Genomic DNA, 15,192 nt, shown 5'->3' with positions numbered 1-15,192 from the left:
CCCCTTTGATAGAGATTCCAGGGCCCTGGATAGATGGGGTAAGAAGGTATACACCTCTGCAACCTTGGCCATCAGGGCCTTAAATTGCCAGTTTCATATGTTAAAGTATCAGCTGCATATTATTGGACTGCTTAAACAGAAAATGATGTTGATTCCAGATTGTGCTGAAAATAAGGATTTACAGGATTTAATGCATTCTGCTGAACAGGTTGGAAAACATACTTTGCAATGTGGTTTTGATTCACTAGAGGCACCTTGCAGGGCTGCTGTCACCGGGTCTGTACTTAGAAGGCATGCTTGGCTTAAGAAGCAGTCTTTGCCAGATCATGTTAAAACTAAATTGCTGGATGCTTCCTTAAATCAGAACCGCCTGTTTGGCGACAAAGCAGAAGTAATTCTTAAAAAGATGGAGGAAAAAGCTAAATCTATGCAAACTGTTAAAGATTTCTTACAAGTGCAGCCTCCTAGATTTAGTAGGCATTGGCCCTCAAAAAATCGGTCCTTTCCTGCCTCTTCTAGTCCTTCTCAGTTCAAACCAAGAACCAGCAGAACACCCAGGCTTCAGTCCCAGGGTACGCACAGGACTAACCAGTGGGGGGCTTCCACTTCCAAATCATGGAGTAGTAAGACTCCCCCCTATGGTAAGCTGTCTCAATGACTTAGTTTTAAAACTTCCAAGCACTTCTCAACTGACTGCTCCTTTAGGGGGAAAGATTGCTCTGCAAGCAAAAAACTGGGAACTCATTACCCAGGACAAATGGGTTTTAAACATAGTTTCCCAAGGATACAGATTTCACTTCCATAGGTTACAAACCCCAAATGGTTGGCCAGATCTACCCCAAATCAGTGAGCAGAGGCTCAAAAGCAAGTACTCTTTCTCTTAAGATTAAAGGCTATTCAGACTGTACCAGAAGAGGAAAAGGGACAAGGTTTCTACTCAAGATTTTTCCTGGTATCCAGAAAGACAACTCATGGCGTCCTCTCCTGGACCTGTCTATCCTAAACACCTTTTTGGTGATTCCAGAATTCAAGATGCTAAATCTTCACCAGTTGCTTCCCATGATAGGCAAAGATACCTGGTTAGCAACACTGGATTTAAAGGAAGCCTACCTGTACATCCCAATCAGGGATTCTTGCAGAAAATACCTATGCTTCAAAACAGGCTGCATGCACTATCAGTTCTCTGCACTGCCCTTTGGCTTATCTACTGCACCCAGGGTATTCACAAAGTGCCTAGCTCCAGTCATTGCATTTTGCAGGCAAAGAAATATTCAAATATACCCATACCTGGGCGATGGTCTCTTTCAGGCAGAAAGCCAGGGCATACTTCTGAATCATCTGGCATTTGTACAAAAGGTGTTAACTTGTCTGGGGTACACCATAAACGAAAAGAAATCACAGCTGGTACCCTGTCAACAAATTATATTCCTGGGAGCAAGCTTGAACACAACTTCCCAGATGGCTTTCCTCACACCAGAGAAACAAATTAATTTGACAACTTACTTCAAACTAGTGGCCACAAAAACCCTGCTATCTGCAAGGCAAATACTGCAAGCCTTGGGGTTCATGGCCTGGTGCATTCTACTAATTCTATATGCAAGACTGCATATGAGGAAACTACAATGGTATCTAAAAAGCCTATGGTGTCAACATTCTCAGGATCTAGAAGCAATGATACCTATCATACCTTGCCTATGGTTAGAATTCCTTTGGTGGGCAGAGGCCTGCCACCAGAACAAGGGACTACCTTTCACTCTACCCCCTGCCACCCAAACCCTAACAACAGATGCATCAGACTATGCATGGGGGGCTCACCTGGCAGGGAAGTGCATTCAGGGCAAATGGAACCCAAGTCAAATGCACCTGGATATCAATCAAAAAGAAATATTAGCTGTACAGAATGCTCTTACAGCCTTCAAGCACCACATTCTTCCAAGACAATTAATAGTAAGGACGGACAACACCACTGTTATGCGGTACATAAACAAGCAGGGGGGTACCCATTCTTACCCCTTCTGCCGACTAGCCATGGTTCTGTGGAACACAGTCTTGAGCTACCAAGTTCATCTACAGGTTCAGTTCTTGCCAGGAAAACTAAATACACTGGCAGACGAATTAAGCCAAACTCTCATGGACCCACACGAGTGGAAACTGAAACCAAAGATTTTCAACATGTTGATCAACAAATGGGGGATCCCAGATATAGACCTGTTTGCCTCCCCCCAGAACCACCAATTGGACAAATTCTGCACAAGGACTCCCCACAAACAAGCTTGGAAAGTGGATGGTCTGTCCTTCAGCTGGAAAAATCAGTTTATGCCTTTCCTCCTCTCCAAAGTACTACTAAAGATCAAACAGGACAAACTAAGGATGATGCTGATTGCACCAGACTGGCCACACCAACAATGGTACCCCCTCTTGTGCAGTGTGTCACAGCTGGCCCCATGGCACCTACCTCAGACCCCTACCCTGCTGTCTCAGCAGGAGAGCCAGATTCTGCACCCCCAGCTTCTAACCCTGAAACTGGCAGCCTGACTAATTACCTAATCTCTCCATTACCATCCCTCAGTAAACAAGTGTTAGAAGTCATTTTGGAGACAAGGAGGCCTAGTACTAGAAAATCTTATGCTGAAAAATGGAAAAGATTCTGTGCCTGGAACCAAACTCAAGGGATGGCCACAGCAGCACCCAATTTACCTCATATTCTTCAATACTTAAATGAGATTCTTCACAAGGGCCTTTCCTTTTCCTCCATCAAAATTCACGCCTCAGCCATCCTATCATACCTTGCCTATGGTTAGAATTCCTTTGGTGGGCAGAGACCTGCCACCAGAACAAGGGACTACCTTTCACTCTACCCCCTGCCACCCAAACCCTAACAACAGATGCATCAGACTATGCATGGGGGGCTCACCTGGCAGGGAAGTGCATTCAGGGCAAATGGAACCCAAGTCAAATGCACCTGGATATCAATCAAAAAGAAATGTTAGCTGTACAGAATGCTCTTACAGCCTTCAAGCACCACATTCTTCCAGGACAATTAATAGTAAGGACGGACAACACCACTGTTATGCGGTACATAAACAAGCAGGGGGTACCCATTTTTACCCATTCTGCAGACTAGCCATGGTTCTGTGGAACACAGTCTTGAGCTACCAAGTTCATCTACAGGTTCAATTCCTGCAAGGAAAACTAAATACACTGGCAGACGAATTAAGCAGAACTCTCATGGACCCACACGAGTGGAAACTGAAACCAAAGATTTTCAGCATGTTGATCAACAAATGGGGGATCCCAGATATAGACCTGTTTGCCTCCCCCCAGAACCACCAATTGGTCAAATTCTGCACAAGGACTCCCCATAAACAAGCTTGGAAAGTGGATGGTCTGTCCTTCAGCTGGAAAAATCAGTTTATGCCTTTCCTCCTCTCCAAAGTACTACTAAAGATCAAACAGGACAAACTAAGGAGGATACTGATTGCACCAGACTGGCCACGCCAACAATGGTACCCCCTCTTGTGCAGTGTGTCACAGCTGGCCCCATGGCACCTACCTCAGACCCCTACCCTGCTGTCTCAGCAGGAGAGCCAGATTCTGCACCCCCACCTTCTAACCCTGAACCTGGCAGCCTGGCTAATTACCTAATCTCTCCATTACCATCCCTCAGTAAACAAGTGTTAGATGTCATTTTGGAGACAAGGAGGCCTAGTACTAGAAAATCTTATGCTGAAAAATGGAAACGATTCTGTGCCTGGAACTAAACTCAAGGGATGGCCACAGCAGCACCCAATTTACCTCAGATTCTTCAATACTTAAATGAGATTCTTCACAAGGGCCTTTCCTTTTCCTCCATCAAAATTCACGCCTCAGCCATTTCAGCTCATTACAACACAGAGCCACCCCTCTTTTCTCACCCACTGCTCAATCAGTTCCTCAGAGGGGCCAAAAACTTAAGACCACCCAAGAGAGCCCCAACTCCAGTCTGGGACCTTAATTTTGTATTGGAAAAACTCACTCTTCCTCCATTTGAGCCAGCTGCAACTGCAGAGTTAAAATTCCTTTCTTGGAAAACAGCTTTCCGTTTAGCAATCACTTCAGCAAGAAGGATATCTGAATTACAGGCCCTTATGGTGGTGGAGCCTTTCATCATCTTTCATACAGATAGGGTGTCCCTCAGGACCAATCCCTCTTTCATGCCCAAGGTGATATCCAGTGTGGCTCTTAATCAGTCCATTCATTTGCCAACCTTCTTTTCTAATCCACAGAACAAAGGGGAACGGATACTGCACTCCTTAGATGTGCACAGACAACTTAGATTTTACTTGGACAGGACTAAACCTCAAAGGAAATCTGAACAACTGCTGGTGGCATTTGCTGCAGAGGCAGAGGGGAACGCTATTTCAAAGCAAACCATTTCTAAATGGATAGGCCATTGCATTAATTTCTGCTATAAGCATCATGGAAAACCTATCCCACAGGGGATTAGACCCCATTCAACCATGGCTGCATCTACCTCTAGAGCCTTTATCAGAGGGGTCCCTACCAGAGATATCCTAGAAGCTGCTACCTGGAGTTCTGTGCATACTTTCACCAAGCATTACCATTTGCCAATTTTGTCTAAATCCAGAGCTGGCTTTGCCACTGCAGTCTTGCAGGGCCTTATAGCTGGTCCTAATGCTATCTAAATTCTTCCTCCCATCCTTAGATTTGGGAATCTATCCAAATGTGATGACTGCAACAGTGAAACATGAAGAACATAGTACAGTTGTTTACACTTACCATGAATGTAGATGTTTGAGTGTATTCACTGTTGCAGTCCTGGTTACCCTCCCTCCAGCCCCCTGACTTATTTTGGCTATACCTCTATTCTCCTTTACTATACTTAAAAGCTTTTTGGTGTATTTGCTTTTTTGTTGAAGGTATAACCTTGTTTATATATATTTAATTGCTTCCCATTAAGGGGGGCACCTGACATCTGGGACAAGAAAAACTGATGTAATGGTGGCTGCATGCTTTATACCCCTGACTACCTGACGTCATGGAAGATGAGAACGCAACGGACGCAGGACCCAAGACTTTGATAATCAGGCTGACTGAGGGGTACTGCAAGCAGATAACCCAAATTTGATGACTGCAACAGTGAATACACTCAAACATCTACATTTATGGTAAGTGTACACAACTGTACTTTGTCCTACAGAGAAGTAGACTGTGGATCCCAAGCCAAGTGCCTTGGCTGCTCTGCCCTTCAATCTTGTCTCCTGGAAAAAGTGGATGTACATCCTCCTCCATAGCATCATGTCATCCATTTCCAAACTGTGTCCTGTCAGTGCACCTACAGTAACTAGCAATTGACAGGTAATTTTTCACAAGTTCATTGATTATGCATCCAGCTGTAGCTCAACACAGCTGCCAAAGTTAACCCAGAATGGGTAACTACAGACCGGCCGGCCATTAGCTTATTGACATAAGGCTGCTGAGTTTTATGGGAGGCACACAGCCAATAGAGGGCACATACATTCTTTATGGAGTGCATTCAAACCTTACCAGAATCTTTGTTTTGAGTAGTGGATGAAAGTTAACAGGAGTAAGCAGTAAAATTCCTATTTAACACCTATCTTTGTTTGCACCAAAAAAGGAAGCGTGGGGATATCTTAAAAGGAAGAAATTTCTAGAAAATATAAACTGAGGGTAGAAGACATTCTAAATGTGCAGTGAGAACTATACACATGACCAAGGGTCATATCTTTTCTCCCTAACTGTTCTTGCCCAGTTGTCATCAGTGATTAGAGATACTGATGCCAGGTTGTTACACATGATTTGATGCACCTACAGTGATAGTGCAGAAGAAAGGGGTTTCCAGTGGTACTTCATACGATTTTAGTAATGCATTACAGGTGGTCAGTATGCACAAATACACAGCAGTGGCTTCACTTCATCTAACATGTTCCGGATAAGGCATGCATGTCTATGTATTCATTGTCACGAAGAAGAATTTCTCACAAAGTGTGCATACCTGACATTTGACATGCTATAAACTGTACCTGGAAGCCACAGTGACACTGTTATGGGGTCTGATGCAGAGAGAAGGGGAGTTCTGATGACTGCACTTTAAGTATATTGCTCAGTTGTGTAAAAGTGCCACAGTATGGTGTGAACAATAGTCAGTGTCACCTATAATGCCTGTCATCCATTTGCTAATGTGCCTTACTTTGTGATTTTCATAAACAGTCTGGTATTTCTATAAGGAAACCAGTAATGTAAAGTCAGATGGTACAGTAGAATAGTAATTTCAGAAATATGGCTGCCCATTTGATTGTAGCTACTTTCTGGTGAGCTGTCTATGCTTAAATGTAACTGGTGGTGACAGAAGAACTAGGTAATTATTGATGTGTATTTCTTCTTTGGTTTAAAAATCTGTTTCCTAAATGACTCTGCTCATACCTCATCCGATGCTGTTGTTAAGATTCATAGGTTCATAGGTAGGTACTAGGCTATTGGCCCTAGGGCCTATATAAGCCTATCCAAAAATGTACCCTGGCTTTCGCCACCCAAGAAAATGATTTTCCTGTGCCCCTGTTGAGCAGAGCCACAGAAGTGATCCCTGGGGTGAATTTCCTATTTCCCATCCAATCATCAAGATTTTTCTTGAAGAGTGCTAATGAGGAGCTCTATTTGAAATAGATAGGTAGTCTATTCCAGAGTATGGAAAGTCTCTGGGACAGGAATCTATCCCTCCAGCATGTTCTGTTTATTGTGGTGACAAGGTTTAGGTCCCTAGAGCATGTAGCTCGGAGGGATTGGGATTTCTTTAAGTGGAGCATGTCCAACAGCTCTGGGTTTGACATAGCTTTATATGTTAGGCAGAGATTGCCTCTGAGTAGGCGATATGCAACGGAGGAAAGCTGGAGTTTTTTGAGACGGTCTGCGTAGGGCATCTGTTTGAGGCCAGTAATCCTCTTTGTGAGGTATTTCTGTGGCCTTTCCAGTTGTTGTAGATGTTTTGTGAAGTACATACCAAAAGGGGTGTTGTACTCTGTAATGGGTCTAATGAGTGATGAGTAGAGGGGAACAATGACCTCTTTTTTTCTGGATGAGAAACCTTTTGTGATGAGGTGAGCCACGTAGAAGGACTTGCTGACCACTGTGGCGATGTGATTATCAATTAGAGACTACTGACCACCTGTGTCCCAAGATCTCTTATCACATTTTTGGCGTTAAGTAGACTACCAGCTATGTAGTATTTCATGGGTACAGAGTTTTTACCAAAGGAGATGACAATACACTTTTTGCCATTGAGCTTCAGGCCATGGCTTTGACAACAGGTATCTGTCTCTGTGAGGCCCTTTTGTAGTATGTCCACATCAATAGGAGTTTCGATTATGGCTCCTAGTTTGCAGTCATCTGCAAACTTTGTTAGCCAAAGACCTTCTGTGTTTAGTCTGTACTTCAGAGAAGTAGATACCAAACAGCAGAGGACCCAGGACTGAACCATGTGGTACTCTACTTGTCACAGGTCTGAAGTCGGATTTGGAGTCCGCTACTTTCACAGTGTGGGTTCTGTCCATGAGCCAGTTGGCAACCCATCTTGTGACATAGGGATTTATACCTAGTTTTGTGAGCTTATCTATAATTCCAGAGTGGGGGATGGTGTTGAAAGCCTTGGCAAGATCTAGATAAGCTGTGTGAACCACTTTACCCTCATCTATGGCTTTGGTGATGGCTTCAAAGACGTCAATCAGGTTTAGGAGACATGATCTGCCTTTTACAAATCTGAACTGGGTAGGGTCCAGAGTTTGGAGATTACCAATGTCTTTGTTTATGAGTTCCTTGATGATACGTTCCATGGCCTTGCAGACCAGGCTTGTCAGTCTAATGGGGCGGTAGTTCCCGGGGTCCGTCATGGCTCCCCCTTTGTGGAGTGGGATAACAGTCGCTGTGTGCCATTCAGTGGGCACAAAGCCTGAGGTGAGGCTATGATTGAACATGATACTTAGGTAGGGTGCCAGTTCATTCTGTAGTTCGTGTAGAACGCAGCTTGGGATATTGTCAGATCCCACGGATGCTGTATTCTTGGCTTGGAGAGTGTGTTTTTTACCTGTGCAGCTGTGATTACAGGAACTTTGCATTCTTCCGATATAGAGATGGGCCCTCTAGGGGGTGAGAGGGGGGTAAAGTTAGCACTGAACCTATCTGCCAGGATGTTGGCAATATCAGTTGGTTCTGTATATTTAGTGCCATTGTGCTGTAACTCAGAGCAGATCTGAGTGTTGCCATTGATATTCTTGACATAGCTATAGAATGCTTTGTGGTTGTCTTTAGAGTCAGTGGCAATTTTGTTTTTGTAACTAGCTTTGGAGGATTTTATGAGGGATCTCAGCTTCTTACTGAGGTTGACCAGGGAGTTCCTCCAGTCATGGGATTTTACTCTTTTTTGCAACAGTTTCTTTCTTCTGTTGTAGAGTTTGTTTATGGCAGAGGACCACCAGATTGGCTTCCTTTTTTGGAGGATAGCATCTTGGTTCTATTAGGGATAGCATGATCCATGCTCTCATGTAAGTGCTTATAAAGTGTATTTGTGTAGGATTCAGCAGTCGTACCTCTATTGTCCGTCTGCATGGGTGTCATGAAGTTTGCCACTTCTGTCTTAAGAAGTGTGAAGTTGGCTTTGGAGAAGTTTTTTATGGTGGTTTCCCTAATTGGGGGTGGGGGCAGGATGTGGATGTCTAGGGTGATTAGCTTGTGGTCGGATCTGACCAACAAGAAATTGACCTCTGGTGTGGAACACCGATTGCCCATGTTGGTAAGACCAGGTCTAGGATATTACTGCCCATGGTGAGGGTGTGAATAAGTCGATCCAAGGCATTGGAATTTATGAATTCCAGAAAACGTTGAGCAAAAGAGTTGGTACATGAGTAGTTTTCCCAGTTAATGGTGGGGTAGTTGAAATCGCCCATTATTAAGGTGTTGGGTTGTATCCTAATACTTTTCAGTGTATCAAGAAATGAGGAGTGGGAATCATGGGGCATGATGGGGGGTCTGTAGCAAGCTACAATTTGGATTGTGGTCTTGCCCAGAGTTAGTTGCACTTGGATAATATCGGATGCATTATGCTGTGCAACTAGCCTGGAGGTGTGGATATCCTTAATGAATATGGACATGCCTCCACCTGTAGTGCTTCGTTCCGTGTTAGATGGCCGAAAGGTGTTGTATGAATTATAGCCTGGTAATGCAGGGGTGCTCTCTGGAGCTTTGAACCAGGTCTCTGTCACTGCACAGATGTCGATGTTCTCCATTTTAAGGAGTGCCTCGAGTTAGTGCATTTTGAGGTTTAGATATGCTAAGCCACTGTCTGTGACTTAGGTTTCCCGTACATATGCATCACACCTTCCTGATGTTCTGTTGATGAACAGTCAATTGAAGTTACACTGAGGAGCCGTGACGTCTGCATGATTAATTCATCTCCTCAGCATGATACATGTTAGCTCAGCTTGGCCCTTCATGTACTGAAAGCCAGACTCATAGTTATTCATCAGGCTTCACAAGTTTTGCACTTGTGGGTGGTAAGATAGCTGAAAGGTGTGTTATCTACATAATTGCCCTAACTACTAACTTTACATAAAGTCTTATTATCTTTGTTTGTATGCCTTGTCATTGTCATAGGCTGTTTGTACATCTGATGGCTTGCAAGTACTTTGAATGTTTTAGCTCAGCTATTTAAACCCCAAAGTTTGCCCTTTGCACCCTTTTTTTTAATGAAGCCAAAGCCATACCCAGCCGTGTTATACATATTAGTTGGTGTTTGTGTATAATCTTACAAACTTTTGACAGCTGATTTGCTTTGTTGATGTTCCTGGGATAAAGGGCCTCTCATGCTTGATCCCTGCTGTAAGAACTACATTCATAGGATACTTGAATTGCAGCAGTCATGATTACAATAAAAATGACTGTTGTATAAACCATACTGTTGGAGGTAGTCCGGTTTATATAGCTTCTTGGAGAAAAGTGCTAATTTCTGTATATTGATGAATAGAAAAATATGTTGTGGATACCTGCAAAAGCAAATTTTGATAGAATGCACACCGTTTGGAGCAGTGAGAGTAGGCACGCATAGCATGAAGAATATACTAAGTTACTTCAAAAACATCATACCAGCAATGAATATGTGCACACAACAGCAGTAGTAACTACAAATAGGACAAATCAGTGGCATGCCTATTGGATAAAAATGCAGAGGACTGCAATTCTGTGTAAGGCAATTATGAATATTCATTTTGGTTAGAGTATGAATTTGCAGTCATAGTTAAATCTGTCAGCGGCCCAGATTAATCATCTGTGTATGTTACGGGCATGTTCAGAGAAATACTTAGACACCTTTACATTAATGATTGCTAAAGCATATTTCTACCATGACTTACTGTGAAAGTGCTATTCACATGACAGCAGTAAGGAGAGAGATGAGGGAACCGTTTCAGAGGCACACCTGGCTGACTGCAAGCAACTCTGTTTGATGTGTATTGTCATTCAAATTAGCTGAACCTAGCAGGGCAGGACATGTGAAACTCTTCTAACTGAGGGTGGGAATATGGGAGGAGTAACTTGAGAAGGAACTGAAGCAGATCAAATTTGAATGTCTAAATAAACCCTGTTATCTCAGCAATGAGCTGGCAGTTCTGGAAGACTTTTTGACAGAATGTGTTAAGACATTGTAAGGAAACACATTTGTAAAAGGCACTGTGTGCTAGTAAATGATACTTGTACTGAGGCTTGTCAAACTTAGCTGCTCTTTCCTCTTCTTCCATTCAAGTGACTGGATGTCTTATATGATAGCCCAGCTATGGGCATTGTATTCTCAGAAACAGTGGACTCGCAGTGTATTATGGGGAAGATTTTTCTTTAGAAGACAAGCTCTCATCAGGATGTCTGCCCCAGGAGGTCAGTAAGGGTTACAAACTGAATAAAATTAGTAGTAACTACTTCCCTCTGGTGCATACAGGTTTGCAATGAGCCAAATTTAAGGAAAAGTTAAAAAAAATATCTATTTAAATGTTTTTCCCGTAGTGGTCCTTTAAAGACAGCTAATCCTACACATTCATAAGTCTCACATAACACGATCTTACACTAGAAAAACATCATTTAAATCCAACATAGACATAGTGCACACAATTAAACACATACTGTTTATCACTAAAAATCTACTTATATCTGGAGACACACCCAAACCCTGGACCACAAAACTCCCTACTCTCTGCTAGGCAAATCTCTGACCTGTTGATTCTGAATGTCAACATCAGAAGTATCGCTAACAAACTTTCTGACCTACACGAAGGAAAGGTGGAGTTGCTATCCTCTACAAAAATATAATCAACATCACACGTCTACAAACCCCCATACCTAAATTTCAAAATGCCGAAACCTTAGGTTCAACCGTAAGCATAAATGACACAAAAACTATCATCATTCTCTGCTGTTATATTCCCACAGGTAATAACTCTCCCATCACTGAAGAAATGTTACAATGGGCCACAGGTAATCTTCCCCAAGAAACCATCTTACTAGGTGACCTGAACACTGATTGGTCAGCCTGTACTTCTAACAACCCCACTAACCATATTAATCTTTACAGTTTTACCCAACTTATCCAAGAACCCACTAGAATCAACAAAAAAACCCACAGTCTTTTCTAGATTAGACACTAGTTAACTGCCCCAAACAAAACTATCAGACAGGATGCCTTCCTGATGGTCTTAGTGACCATCTCCCCACCTTCCGCCTGCGGAAATGTACCAACGTAGCCAAACCCATTGTTTTTTGACAAGTCAGAGATGATTGTAAACTAAATATACAAGAACTAAACAGTAATCTAAAACATAGCAACTGGAAACCACTACAAACCCTAAATCTAGATCAAGCCTTCACTTGTTGACTGTTTCAACAATATTCTCATCAATATCCTTGATAGACTCACACCAATTAGGAAAATAAGAGCCAAGTCAAACTATGCACCACGGCTAACTAGGGAAACTAGAGTCCTTCTAAAGTCAAGGGATAAGGCTTGGAGAATTTGGAAGAAATACAGTACTAGCCTAGCCAAACAAAGTTACCAACCACTTAGAAATCAGGCCAAGAGACAAACTAAACTCAATAGACAAAATTACTTCCTCAGTATCCAAAACAAACATTCAAAAGATCCCCAAAAGTTTTGGCATGCCATTAACTCTCTCCTAAAACCAGGCAAAACTACCACTCCCATTCCTAACTCCACAAATGACAACAAGGACATTGTCTCGCAATTCAATCGCCACTTCACAGAATCCATCTTAACACTATCCTCCCAACTATCTAAAAACAGCCCTACATTATTTATTTATTTATGTATCTATTTCAGGTTGTTAACTGGGAAAGTCCATTGGGCCTAGGTAGCCCATTTTCAATGGCAGCCCAAGGAGAAAAGCTCCAGACAGAAAGACAATATACAATAGACAATGTATTAGTACAACATATGAGAACAACAGTTTAACAATCAATATACAGCAAGGCAAGATTTTACATATCTTGAAATATATGAGCTGAGTCAATCACTTATAAGATATTAGCAAAAACAATAAATTTATGTTCATTTATTACACCACATGTGTTTAGGCAAACGAATTTTAGAGAGATGAATTGAAGCAGTGGCAGAGATTAGAGCAAAATAGAATATGGATAGGTATCAGGAATCGAGTAGGATGGGTACAGGAACACTCCCAGAGGGAGTAGAGATGAGAATGGAGTAGGGTTTTAAAGGATGACAGATTAGGGGTAGTTCTAATGTAAGGGGGAAGAGAGTTCCATACTCTGGCAAGGGAGAATGAAAGTAGAAGTTGCCCTGGTGCGTGTAAAGGCTTGTAAAGTTCTAAGAGGTTCTGATTTGTGGATCTAAGTGTTCTATGTGACTGGTGAAGTATATAACCCAACCAAATGCCCTGACAACATTCCATCCTTTATGGTCTCACCTATTCCCACCTCAACAATATAAAAACACCTCCTAAAACTGAAACCTATCACCCTTGCCACTGACAGTCTACCAGCCAACTTCCTAAAAATAGCTGCTGAATCCTTATCCTACCCTATTTCTTAGGTTCATAGTTCATAGTTTTAGTACTAAGCTAACTGTCCTTGTGAGCCATTTTAAGCCTAGTCAATTATCCCTTGTGAGACAAACGCTGCACCTTGTGTTTCTAAGGCAAACACCTTAGCCATTAAGCCACCCTCCGAATCAGTCGCTCCATACAAGAAGCATATGTCCCACAGCTATGGAAGGTATCATACATTATTCCACTATATAAAGGTGGAAACTCTTATGAATACTCAAATTATCACCCCATTGCCATTCTATCCCCCTTATCTAAAATACTAGAGAAATGTATACATTCTCAGGTAACACAATTCCTAAACTCACACCATCTCCTCTCCCCCACACAGCATGGTTTCCGACGACACCATAGCACAACCACTGCTCTGCTCTCTTTCACCAGACTGATCAACCAACATAGAAATAATAATAACTTTGTATCTGCAATATTTCTAGACTTCTCCAAAGCATTTGACATGGTTTCACATTCCTTACTACTAGACACCCTGACATCCCTATCCTTTGTCCCATCTGCTATAGCTTAGTTTAAATGCTATCTGTCAAATAGGCAACAGTCTGTCCAATGGCAAAGTGTACATTCCCCCTTACTCCCAACTACCATAGGTGTACCACAAGGCTCCATATTAGGTGCACTTCTTTTCTCCATATTTACCAATAACCTCCATACCACCACACAGCATGCTTAACTTATACAATACGCTGACAATTAAACTCTTATCTGTTTAGCTCCATCACTTCCCACCCTACAAAATCTCACTCAGGAATCCTTTAGCTCTGTGAAAAGTTGGATCACTCCGATCCAACGTATCCTAAACCTTAATAAAACCAAATTACTACTTTTCATCCCCACAAAACCATTTCCACCCCTCTATCCTTCACTATCTCCTCCAAAAATGGCACAATTATCTCTCCCTCTGACAATACCAAACTCCTAGGCATTGAAATTGATAAAAATCTACACTTCAACTTCCACATTTCACAAACTATCAAAAAAGTCCATACAAAAATAGGAACACTATATAGACACAGGAAATTCCTCTCAAAACAAGCACGGACTACCCTAGCCCAAACTCACCTCTTGTCTACCCTAATGTATGCTGCTCCAATTCTTATCTAGCTTAGAAAACTTGACCTTGCCAGACTCAAATCATGTTATTATAAAATCGCCAAGTTTGCAAACAACTCCACCTTTAGAACCCACCATTGCCAGGCTGTAGGGGAACTGAAATGGCTGGAACTTCCCCAGCTACTAACCTATCACCAATTAGTCATTGCCTACAATGTGGTAACACATACAGGAAAAAAAACCCTGCACTAGGCCCACTTCTCACCCACTATAATACAAATCATCCTTTCTGATCTTCCGACAAACCCCTCCTGTGTATCTCTAGGGCTAACAATACTGCAGGAAAAGCACTCCATAGCTAGAATCTGGAATAATCTCCCTCCTGCTCTGATTTCTGCCCCTACCTCTTCTCACTTTAAAAGCTCACTTAGAACACACTTAAACAGTAAGTGGCTATGCCAATGTATTACATAAGTCCTCAAATTATTCCACTTATATACCTCACTTCCTAATATACCTACTGTAATATATATTATAGTCTGGTTCTTCTCCTAATGCTGATTGAATTTGTATACTTATTCTGTTATTAATCATGTGTAACTAAATTTTCCTGTATATATAGGTCTTGTTATGTCTTCTGCTGTATACTGTATTTTAACATACTGTTTGAAAATTCTCTGTATGCTGTATTTTAGCATATTGTGTAAAATTTTACTTACTCTGGAGCTTTTCTCCCCCGGGCCTCAGCTGAAAATGGACCTGTGTCCATTCAGACCATCCTGGTTAACAAATATAAAATAAAATAAATAAAACAAATAAATGAACATTACATTGCACAGAATCATATATGTGGAACAGTTTTTGTCACTGTGTCCAGACTGGGAGTAGTTAATAACAGTTTGGTTGATTCGGTCTGCATACAGTTAATTTCTTTTTCACACAATCTTTGTTAACAATCTTATGTAATTATTCTCCAGTTGTAACACAAAAC

General features: G+C 42.0%; 1 protein-coding gene across 1 annotated transcript in view; it reads left to right on the top strand.

Annotated features, from left to right (window-relative positions):
* Positions 1-15,192, top strand: part of CAMK4 (calcium/calmodulin dependent protein kinase IV) — a 1,096,576-nt gene that overhangs the window by 102,574 nt on the left and 978,810 nt on the right. The gene's annotated exons all lie outside the window — the stretch shown is intronic.

This window comes from Protopterus annectens, chromosome 2.part2, assembly GCF_019279795.1.
Source record: "Protopterus annectens isolate FY-2018-M chromosome 2.part2, PAN1.0, whole genome shotgun sequence".
Classification (NCBI taxonomy): domain Eukaryota; kingdom Metazoa; phylum Chordata; order Ceratodontiformes; family Protopteridae; genus Protopterus; species Protopterus annectens.
This window is presented reverse-complemented; position numbering and strand designations above follow the sequence as displayed.